The following is a 12,887-nucleotide window of genomic DNA, read 5'->3' on the forward strand; positions in this document are numbered from 1 at the left end:
ATACTTAACATATAGAAATTATAAATTATTATATACTCAATAGTAAAACTACGTTTGCACAAATTATGTAAGATTTAGTGCATTCTTAAGGTATAAGTAATTTTTTTTAAATAGGAAGTAGTGCTTATATTTTCAGCTTTCACTTTTTCATCACTTTTATTCTTTCTCACAACTACTACAATTGAGATTACAGCTTCTCTTTATTCTTTCACAATGATTACAAGTTCGATGATAAAAACCAGAGTGATCTTTATCTAAACCAAGTGGACGATGCAGATATCCTAAAGCTTTCAAGCATTATTGACATAAGATAAATCGCAGCAGTCAGGCAGACACTAAAACTATACGGATGGCAAAGAAAAATCGCCACCATCAATTAAGAACAACCATTTATATTCCTACACATTCTCATAAATTCGCTTTTTTATATATAGTATCTATATATATTACAGAGAATGCGATGATATGATTATGAATAAGTAATTATGTTATTATAATTGATAGCAATCTAGTTAATGTAAATATCATTGTTTAATTTTTGGTTAATTAAATAGATACATCGATTGAACACGTAAAACAATCAATTATTTAATTACTTTTTTCTTTATAATTATTTTTATGTACTTTAAACAGGTTATGTATGCTGCAATTGCACTCAATCTCTAGTTTTTATAAGTATCATTTTATTGAACCACATACTGCGATAAATGTCGTTCATTCTATTATCATTATAAAGTGATAAATCATATCTCTGTTTCACGTCTCGGGATTATCTAAATCCATTGATGCATTATTCTCAGAGTGCTATATAGTGAGGAATTGTAAGACATGTAATTTTCTTCTTCATTCTTCTTTTAAGTCAGCATATTCAAGCTTTATTAACCAAATTTCCAGTTACTAATATCAAATTACGTGTTAATATTCACTTTCGAAATGATTGTAATTTCAGAAATGACCATTAACAAATAATTGTCTTAAATATACCATACACGATATATCATAAGCAATCATTTATATTTGTTCATTCAATCAATAGCAAATTATCATACGATGTTCCAATTGTTCCTTATAATAAGCATCGCATATAATGTAAATGACCATATAACAAACATCTTACTAACGACATAAACTTAAATATTTCTTAAATTTATTAAAATATATTATTCAACATTTTATTCAAAGTTTTATTCTAGAAACATTTTAAAAAATTATCGCAATTTACTTTTTGTATTATTTATTGAGGAAAAACGTATGTTATTTTAACCTGTTCTAACACTACTTGATTAATTTAAATTGATGGCTCTGTAAAATTTGTATTGTTATGATGCTTATGATTTATGATGAATATAATGTCCCCACTTTAAACAAACAATAATTTCAAAATGTTCACTCGTTTTAGTATTAAAACATTTTTGTATTTATATAATGAAATTTGTTGATACTGTGCTCAGAACGCTCCTTTATTATAATAAAGGAGCGTTTTGTACAATACAAAAAAAGAAAAAAGGAAAAGTGTTCATTTTTTCGTGGTTTTTCTTATTTATTATTCATTAAATTTATTTTTATGTATATTTATACTTATTTATTTATAACTTATATACTTTTGATATACTTAAATTAAACGAAAGATACTCGTATTTTAGTGTTAAGAGAGATTTTTCCCATATTTTTNATAGAATTTGTCTGCCGTCGCCCCTCTATATTTCCTTAACGCCCCCCAATTCTCTTTGAGCCTTCTACTGCCCCCCTGAAAGCCTCCAGCGCCCACAAGGGGCGTTATCGCCCACTTTGAGAAACGTTGGGCTATATCCACAATGGGAGCAATCGGATAGTGATGGGCTAGGACTAACGTTCTTGCAGTATAAAAATATTAAGAAATAATAGAAAAATAAATATAAACAATGCTCTGCAACATTAATAAAATATTTTAATATTTTATTAATATTAATGCTACTGAATATTCAATTAAAGAAAACTTTAACATATATGTAATTTTAATAAGCGTTATTTAAAAACACGTTCAACTTATTATTTTTCTCCAGCAAATTTTTTATTAAGTAGAGATATATTTATGAATATTTTATGTTAACAAACAACCAGACAGCCATATATTTATTCAATCACCGTCATGCATTCTATATTATAGAAAAAGAAAGCAGCTGTATATATATATATGATTATTATGGTTATCGAAACTTTATTCAATTTTGTCCTTCAAAGTCTTTTAATATTAATATACTATATTCATTAATTTTTTAAACACCAACATTCTGTATTTAACTTTATCAAGCCAAATTAATATTTATATTTGATATCTTCAATGTAACCTATATTTTTCTAATCAATAGAATGAATGAATATTCAATGACATGTTCAAGGAACAGTGATAAAACTAACAATTTTTTCCCCAAAAAATTTCAGAAAAAATGACTTTAAAATGCAATTTTATTTTAACAAAATTACTTAAAAATATAATATATATAAAATAAATATAATATATTTTACAAATTCTATTTAAGTATCATCAGACTATCAAAGTGTGTAAATGTTATCAGACAAATTTCTATTTTTCGAAATAATTTAGCCATTTTCTCTAATAACATTCTTGGATTGCGTTATAGTAAAAGATGAAGGAAAGCTTATGAGAAACGATTTTTTTTTTTTTTGCTGAATAGTTAAGAACAAAATAAAGAAACAATAGGCATGATATTTGGAATGCACATTACTTATACTTATTGAAATCTCTCACAAATTAGCATAACATGATCTGATATCTTAAACAGATTACACTTTTCCTTTTAGATTCTTAGTGTTCACGGGTGGCAGAATGGATAAAGCACCAGTAGTTGATCGTGGGTTCACCGTATTAACGCCTGACCAATAAGCTGCCCACGTGGAGTTCTTCGCGTGTCTAAATGTAATTTTTGATATAATAATATTATTAAATTCATTTTCATATAATAAAAATCGAAATTTTATATAACTCATTTAGCTAAATTTGAATTAAAAATTTGATCCACTGATCATTATTACTATACGATTTTTTTACAATTCGACATTTTTTTTATATGAAAAATAAAATTAAGTTATTTTACACCGTTTTAAATTCACTAAATAACTTATTCTATTATCTTATACTATTCTATTTTGTAAAACAAATATAAAATAAAATAAAACAAAATAAAACAATATGAAATTATTATTATTATTATTACTATTATTATTATATAACTAGCTGCAAGATCCCGCTTCGCTGGGTTTTTATTTGTATGTAATAGTATAGTTTTTTATATATATATAAAAGACTGTTTTTCTAAGTAATCTAGAATCTAGCTGCAAGGACCCGCTTCGCTGGGCAAAAAGTAACGATAGTGAAGATTAAGATAATTACATTATAGCTAATCTTACCCGTTTTCACAGAATGCAAGAATTAGGTCCCCCGTTTCCAGACTAATTAGAGAATTTTTACGTTTAGTCAAACGAACTATTTTCAACGTTTCTGGAACGTTTACAATCGTTCTATAATCGAACCAATATTCAAATTTTATGTTCGAATTTAATTCGAACAAATTCAAACAAAACATTCGAAATAGAAAACCACTTTCAACCACTTTCAGCCTCATATCTCCCGCACCTTTATAGCTATCGAGACACAACCACCCCTATGCACGAATGGAGACTTGGGGCTACTACAAATTCACGTGCGATGTGTAGTTTTTGCGGAAAAGTAAAATATAGAGACATACAAGTCCATTTTTATATATAGATATAGATATAGATATAGATATATAGATTTGAAAAGTTTACGTGTTCTTGTTCTAAAATGCAAGACGAAATTTCAAATATAATTAATGTTGATTTTAGCAAATGATCTTTTTTAAAGATTAAGAATCTGTTTAAAAGGTGTTTGTAAAACATATATATATATATTTCAAATGCTTTATTTAACTTGCTTTATTTCATGTTTTCGAAATTTGCAACTCAAATTTCATCTACTTCTAATTAAAGTAAAAGACTGAAACTTTGAAGACGTAGCTAAATCAGATGACAATGCATTTTAATGATGTTTTAGAGGGGTAGATTCTCATCATCCACTTAACCCCAAAATCCGATAAACGTAACCAAATGTAGAATTTAATCACAATGAGTATGTAGATGCAGTGATATATATAAGTGGGGGGTGCGACCATCCCCAAAACCAATAGAAGCGTTTTTTTATTTTAAAAATATATTAAAATGATTTATTATTTTAGTTGCGTTAGTGTTATTAAATTCAGGAGTAAAATTTATTATACAGTTTCTATACAACCGTAAGAAACATTCGTTTTGTAGCCTCCAGCCAGTTTAAACTTTAGAATGAAAATATTATATTTTGTGTAAAATGATATATATATATATATATAATACATTACGTTTTATATAAATTTTAAACAATTCGGTATCAATTTATATAAAATAACACTGAACTGTTTAAAATTTATAAGAATATTATTTGATTTTACTTCTGTTTTCGTGAATCGAAAAGAAAAAGTTATTAAAATCTTAAATCAATTTTTGCTTTCTAAATACAATTTTCTAAATTAAATATATATTCAATGACGATATTAAATAACACAAGTAAAAACGCTGTTATTAATTTTACTCGACAAATTTAACAAAATGTACGATCAAACATGAATAAACATTAATTATTCATACAGTTACACAATTACATAATTTTGGGGAAAGAGTAGGCTACAATATTTATAATAAAAACTTATTTAGATCAAATGAATATTTGTAATATTCAGTCATAAGCGGATGAAAAATTCTGTAAAGTTATGTAAGATGAATTATGAATGAAAATAAACTATTGAGGATGATAAAATTAATGTTACACTGCTACTATAAATATGTATGGAGAGTTGATAAATTTAAAAAGTCTTCATTGTAACAAAGTATTAATGATAGATTTATATATGAAGTATAAAGTAAAAAAATGAGTATCTAAATAAAATAATTTAATCGTACAAGAAGTGAAAAAAATTCAAAGTTCGTTGTCCCAAAAATTAATGTAGATTTTAAAGTTTTCAATGGAATAAATATCTCAGCAGGAACAGTAGAAAATATTTTATGAATAGCTGAATATCGTTGTAGAATGTGAAACAAAAAAAAATTCGGGTTAATGACTGTAATCAAAAGAAATGCTTTAAATTTGTGAAAATTCAAAAATACTCCAATAGAATTTTGTAACAGAAATATATTCGTAGGCAAAAAATAAATGTATTTTTAATTTAGATGACAGTCTACAGTGAAGACAAAAATTACATAGAGCAAAAAATATATTTGGGTTTTATAGTGTAGCATAAGCTGGGTCTATCTATATCTGGGTTTTACGAGTACATCATATATTAAATAATTAAATTATTACTATTTACGTATCTTAATACAATAATGATAATTTCAAGTTTACACGAGATAATGCGTAAAGATTCAAAGCAAACACAAATTATTTCGACTGTTTTTCCTCATTGAATCACTTAGCCTTCTGCAACTGCAATATTTGGATATATTTCCTAGAATTTTAATACGAAATAGTGGTAGGTTAATTCTATAGTCCGCACAGCGAAAGAGTAGACCCGAGTTAGCCTGAGACGGAAAGGTCTATGTCAAATGAGAGGGAGGAAAAGAGACGTGATTAACGTGTGAGAAACGTTAGAATTAAGAGTAAGTAATAAAACTTGCAAAAAAGTAAAATAAAATAAAACAAAACAATAAAACAGTGATGAAGATGGTATAAAAACGTTTTAGAAATGTAAAAAACAAAAGAGCTAAAAGAGATCAGATCCATACTTCAACTCCCAATGTGTTAGACACGTCTCTTTCCATCCCTTTCATCTGACATAGACCATTCCAGCTTAGGCTGATTAGTGTCTACTCTTTCCCTGCGCAGACTATAATACGGAGTTATAAATAACCCCATCATCTGTTATTGAAGTTTTGACAGAAGTTAAACATCAATTAAATTAAATAGACATAGAAAGTGAAAATTAGTTTTATTCGTTGCAATCAACCTAAAATTTAGGATAACAAATAAAACTAATGAATCTGTGACTTTGTACAGTACATATACTGTATACAATTCTTATAAACAGTATTTGATGCAAATTATATATATTTCTTTGTTAGTAAATTGTAAAACTGAATGTACAGTACCATAGCATCATAAATAGTAATTTTTTTGCATCGAAAACTGAAGTGACTTTTCATGCATCACTCCAGAAACACGTAGCACAATTTTTTTTTAGGAGGATGAAAATTCGATGAGGCAACAGTTGACCAAATTCACTTTTGCCTGATAATTTACTTGATGGTGCATTTCTCTTCATCAGAAAGTGTTATATCATTTTCATGCACAAATTCATACAGACGTTATCTTCAAAATTAAATCCTTCCGCACCAGAGTCAATTATTATCATCATTGAGCCAAGCTTGCAAAACTTCATCATAGTCCAAATCACTAGGCTTTGAAGTCATCCTAGTGCGTTTAGCAAGCTGTAATTGTGCATCAGAGAGTCTTTCAGTCGTTCTATAGCAGATAGAACTGACAGAAATAAAATTAATTTACTTGTAATAACAAAATGGGTTACACATTACCCCAACATCTTAAAACTTGAAAACAGACAAGATTACTACTAACTTACAACAGCTGATAACAAAAGAAATTCTCAAATGAGAATACAAAAGGGCTCAGTGCTGCAATCTCCAATGCAAAGAAATGGCATGAGATTAAAAGTTTATTGTGGTTACTAGTAATCCCTGTTATATTATGTTTATACTAAATTTAAATGACAAAAGTTAATCTTTGAACCCGATAACTTTCCTCGTTTGAACAGAACAGAGTTGCTAATTCCAATCATTTTTCTAACAATTGGGCTATTTTAACACGATTTCTGCGATGGGGTTAACCTGCTTTAAGTCGGTTCGTAGCATTAATGATACTGACATTTACGCCATTTGTTTTGTATATACATTTTTTCCCGATTCCATAATTTTATCTCGTCATTCGAAACAATTCGATTTACGTAATATTTTACTACATATAAAATATAAGAAGTTTCAAATTGAATTGACAAAGTTTATACATTAATTTAATCGAAGTGTAGAAAGCTCATTTATTCGAACTTTCATCGAATAAGTTAAAATTTTGTAGCATATTAAAAAATTTTTAAATGAAAAGATTTATTATGATGTTATTAAAGAGAATCGCTTTATTGTTTAATGCCAGCAATTGCAACAGTAAAATATTTAATTGCAGAATTCTTACGTCCATTTTAGCAGATGAAAGTTCTAGATATAGAAAGTATTACACACTACAGTCCGCGCTGGAAAAGAGTAGACGTCTACGTCAAATGAGAGGAATGGAAGGAGACATGTGGAAGTTGACACATGGATCACAGTAATGAAATTTATAAAAAAAAGTAAAAATAAAATTATCTATGATAAAGATAGTTATAAAAACATTTTTAAAAACAGAACAGCTGTAAGAGATCAGATCCATGTGTCACATCTCCTTCCTTTCCTTTCATACGACATAGACCCTTCCATCTAAGGTTTACTCATTTGTAATCTCTGGCTATAGCCTCATCTGCTAGAATAGTCGCCAATTTTTAGTCGCCACTAAAAAATCACCGCTCACCGAGTATTGGAATATTGTCATAGGCGTTACCTGTGACTTTTTAGTAACTGTGATTGAATAATTAATATCTGTCCTCATTATTCCGTATAAACACCGTTTTAATTTCTGTCATTTTCATATCCGGTTAACTTCATAGGGATAAATCTAATCCCGATTAACCTCTGTCGTGTAAGCATAGTATTAGCCGTACTAAATAATTTCTGAGTTATTCTTAATTCTAAATTGACGAGCTATTTTCAACAAAAATAATTTCACTTTCTTTTACAAGAAATAAGCAAAATATTATATCATTTTAAAATAAATTTAACGTGATTAGAAAGCCCGTGGCTGTAATTAAAACGAATTGTTATTCGATAAAATATTAACGTCAGTATAAAAAGTTTAACTTTATGAATTCTTTATTTATTATAAGGTGTTTCAATAACTAGATTCAGTTTGATTTGTATATTTTTTAATCATTTAATTTTTTAATAAGACACCATTAATTTAAAGATGCACCTTTATTTCAGACAAGTAAAAATGAGTAAAAAAACAAATATTTTAGAATCAAGCAACTTTGGTCAGACACCAAAGTTGCTTGATTCTAAAATGTTTTTTTTTTTTTTAACTTATTTTTACTTGTCTGAAATAAAGGTGCATCTTTAAATCAATGGTGTCTTATATTTTTTGTCCAAAACAATTGGAAGACATTGCAAGCAGGCCACATGGTGCACCAATTCAAATTTTTAGATATACTGCTCAATGTTCATCACTTCAAATGTACTTTACTGGTAACGAGCATTTAATTTAAACTCCTTTTAACACTTAAAATGTCTTCAAGATGATATTATTATGCAGCATTAAAACAAACAGTTATTCATTTTAATGTTGCATCATACTTCATCATGCATCATTTGACAGCTCCATATCTATATTAATAGAAATGGAGCTGTCAAATGATGATGATGAAGTATGATGCAACATTAAAATTAAAATTTCTATATTAATAGAAATGGAGCTGTCAAACTGTTTTATAATATTTGTATTATGTTTTACAACCTTATTATTAGACAGAACTTAATAAAATTGATTATTTAAAAATGTCTCTTCATAAAAAAATCTTAAAATTCAATTTCAAACACATGTCTTAGAATTCAGTTAATACAGTATTTAGATTTAAATATTTAGCTAATTACAAAATATCAATGAATGCTTCTACATAAACTACAATATCACTTTAATTGTATCTTGATACTGTTTCATGAATTGAAAAAACTTTTTCAGATTAACTAAATTCATCATCAATAAGTTTTATAATATATTTTTTGAATATTCCATATTATATATAAAAGTTCTTTATATATATANGTATTTCATTATAAGAATTCATTAAATAAATTTAAACAAAGTATGATTGGAAAAATGTAATAAAATTAAGCTTGGTATAGTGAAATTAAACATCAAATAGCCTATATTAAAAATATTATGTTCATTTCTTCTCGTAATTATTTAACTCGATAATAATGACATGTTATAGTGAAAACAGAAGCAAGTTTTTGAGCAGGAGAGAAAACGAAATCAAATATTTCACTAAAAAATATTTAACTATTTTTCATGTAGGCACTTTTGAATCATTTTTTAACTATGATTTTATACATTTATTAGCATTAAATAAGTTTAGTTTGAGCAATAATAGATACAGATCAAAGTATACAGCATATTTGTTATTCATGAGAGATTTCAGAGTTAAAGAAAATGTACTTTTCCTAGTTTTACATTTTAATGTGGTAACTTTTGTATTCTTATATCTATATTTAGTAGCATAGCCAGGTATCGTCATAAGGGAGCATCGAAAATAGATTTGAGCATAAACTTTTTTTTTTTTTAAGTTTAACCAAAAAAAAAAAACACATATAATCTAAAAATACAAATAAAAATATATTTCAGGAATAAATGTTTTATTTGCTTTTATATAATATTTTATTTATTCATCATTTTTGAGAGCATGGCTCCTTTTGCCTCTCCCCGGAATATGGCTGTCTATCTTCATAAATGTGAAAGATATTCATCAAAACCTACCAAAAAAAAAAAATTGAGCCTAGATTTTTTCAGCTTAGATAATCCGCTTTCACACCATCGTACGGATGATTTCATTCGTATATACAGTAAAACCTATTTAAAATGGAATGCGACGATAAAATTTTCCGTTCTGGCAGGTTTTCGTTGTATAGAGGTTTACATTTGTATAAAGAACTCTTCTAGAGAGTTGGAAAGAAACAGCAATGTTGGATTGTCATCATTACGCTTCTCAGACAATGAAAATACAATCTTAATAAAGAAAAAAATGATAAGCTGTAACTCTAATAGCCGAGAACCGTGATTGAAATGTCAAAAGTTCTTTGGACAATCGGGATTGGTTGATCAAAAATTCTTCATTTTCCGCGTTGGGCAGTTTATAGCAGTATCTTATATATGATATGATAGGATTAAAAGTGTTAGAAGCCCGAACCTTAAGGCATAGACTTTGAAAAGGAAGGATGAAGAGTTTTAAAAAAAGTGAGAAGAGAGAAGAAAAGTAAAGAATAATAGGAAAGTGTGAAATGGGAACCATGGCGCCGTCGAGTTCCATTTATTGAGTATGCTAATTACAACACATAAAGCGTAGTCCACAGAAAACAGTATGGTCAAAATATATACAGAGTTTTAGTCTGCACATGGTATTGCCTCTAAGGAGACAGGGAACGCGAGCAAATGTCAGCTATGTACGTGAGCAACCGACTCTATGCCCAAGAAGCTGCTGAGAATACCAACCCGGAATGAGTTGGTGTACAAAAGCAGAAAAATTAAACGCAAAAATAAAAAAAAAACAAATAACTAAAAATAAACGCGTAAAGTCCCCCTTACGGCCAACTCGGCCAGGTTATAGTGGAGAGCAACAACGCGAAGAATCCTCAGATGGCCAATTCGGCCAAAATACAGTGGGATACAACAAAACACAAAAGAGTCCCCCCGAAGGCCAACACGGCCAGGAACCAGTGGGAGATGTTAACAATACCGAAATCCCAAACGGCCAGCTCGGCCATGGTACAATGGGTGTTCCTCGTGAATAGAGGAGAACTGTACAGCCTAGAACGAAGGAGCGTGACCCCGATGTCCATGATGAAGTTCTTCAAAGCATTTAATGTCCGTTTACTCATGAAAAAGTCCTTTGGGGCACAGGGCCAATGGAGACCACACCTGTACACAGTGGTGTAGCGTGGGTGTCAGCCGCCCGGGGCGGAGGAAAATTTCGCCGCCCCTTTATTTAGGTATCTCAATATAAAAGACTAAAATTCAGTTTCGTCACAGAATAAGTAATGAAAAATTCCGTGCTAGTGTTGCCACCTTTTTAAAATCGCTGACCCGGACGGCAGGTGAAATTTGTTCGAACAGAAGTTCCTGACGCATGCGTATGTCACTTTGCAATGCGAAGAATAATGTGCAGTGCATGCCGGTTCTAAATCAGTTACAGTTAGAGACTAGGACGACTTGGATAGGAGTAACGCAAGTGACCTAGCTCTATTGGTTATTGGAGGTGTATACGAATAAATCGTACAAGCAAAAAAAAGGTCGACAGGTTGCGCACGATATCCCCGGACGGCGAGTCCATTCCCGGACTGTTCGGATGGTAACACTATTCCGTACTCATTTCAATCGGTCCGAATCTTAGTTGGACGAAAATATGAAATAAAACGGTTCAAATTCTTATAAGATATTATTATTATTTATTGTAAAAATTTGCCGCCCCTAAAACGTAATTTTGCCTCCCCCTAAAATGTGCCGCCCCTGCCGCCCCACTACGCTACGCTACTGCCTGTACAGTACAATGTCTCGGTGAGAGTCTTTCTCAGTGGCCTAAACTTGGGACACCTGAAGATTATGTGGTGGGGATAGTATTTTATATAGTACTGTAAATCATTCGGTTCCGATATGTTTTCCATTTGGTAGATCTGTTTTAGAAAGATTTTTATTGTTTTATTTGTTTAACATAGGGCATTTATTAATGCAAACATGATAATTCCAGTGTTATTTTTGAGCCTAAAAAGTAATTTTAGATTTATTTCCTTTGCTCCTTTGTTTTTACTAGATTTAAAATAAAAAAAATAATTGAAACCAATACGAATTTTTAATCTTAAATGAATAATTATTATTTTATTTCTGTTTTTATAGAAAATTCACTTATTATATCGTTATTTTATACAGTTTTTATTTGCTTGAATGAAGATAGGCATTAAACGAATATGAACGAGATAGATCTACATTAAATCAAATAAAGTGTTAAAACGTTTTTGATATTAAATTTACAAATTTATTATTCTATATTTGAATATTTTTATTGACTGGAATAAAATTTGGTTTTATTAAGCTATATTTCGACGCGATGTCGCCTTGCAAATTCATTATTTACATAGAATTTCTGTATTATATTTTAAATTTATAAAAATATTAATTTTTTATGGGTTAAAACGTGTCCATATGGAGTTGTAAGTTAGCTAGCCGTATTTGATAAATTGCTGTTAGGCTACATTCCTACTTAATAATGCGCTCTTTCGTCATTTTGCTGACCACCCATCGATGCAAACGTTTGTAACAGATGCGGGCTTTAAATAAACTACTTAATCTTTAATAACAATAAATTTCTTCACTATTTCTTTAAAATTCAAGCTGATTTAAAAAAATAATTATTTTAAATAAGATTAAAACAAAACTTTAAGTTCATCTACTCATAGAGTGATGCGACTGCTGCTTGCATCGTTCGCTGAGCTCAACAATTATAAATACAACGAGCAATTATTTATTATGACATCGTCACAATGCCGAGCTGCAATTTTTAATCATATATTTTATTTATTTAATTTAGTTTAAAATATATTTTCTCCACCTCAAATTAGTAGTGACTTGCCCTGTATATACTGTAACATCACACTTTTCCTTTGACAATAGAGTCGTGCCGGTCATTCAGGGAAAGTTATGAATTAAAATAACATGATTTCCGGTTTTTGTTAGAAGTCCTTATACAGTTAATTGGAGCCTCCTGTCCCACGGGTTTTCATATCTTGTCTCGTCGATCATCTATATCCAGCGTTCTCTAAAGTAAGGAAAGACAGACGGACGACAGTGGGAACTTATAAGTATAATTTTTTCAAACTGTAGCCCAATTAATCCAATATACAGAATTCTATATATAATG

The sequence above is a fragment of the Centruroides sculpturatus genome, unplaced genomic scaffold (assembly GCF_000671375.1).
Source record: "Centruroides sculpturatus isolate CEXI.00-Female unplaced genomic scaffold, Cexi_2.0 scaffold741, whole genome shotgun sequence".
Taxonomy (NCBI): domain Eukaryota; kingdom Metazoa; phylum Arthropoda; class Arachnida; order Scorpiones; family Buthidae; genus Centruroides; species Centruroides sculpturatus.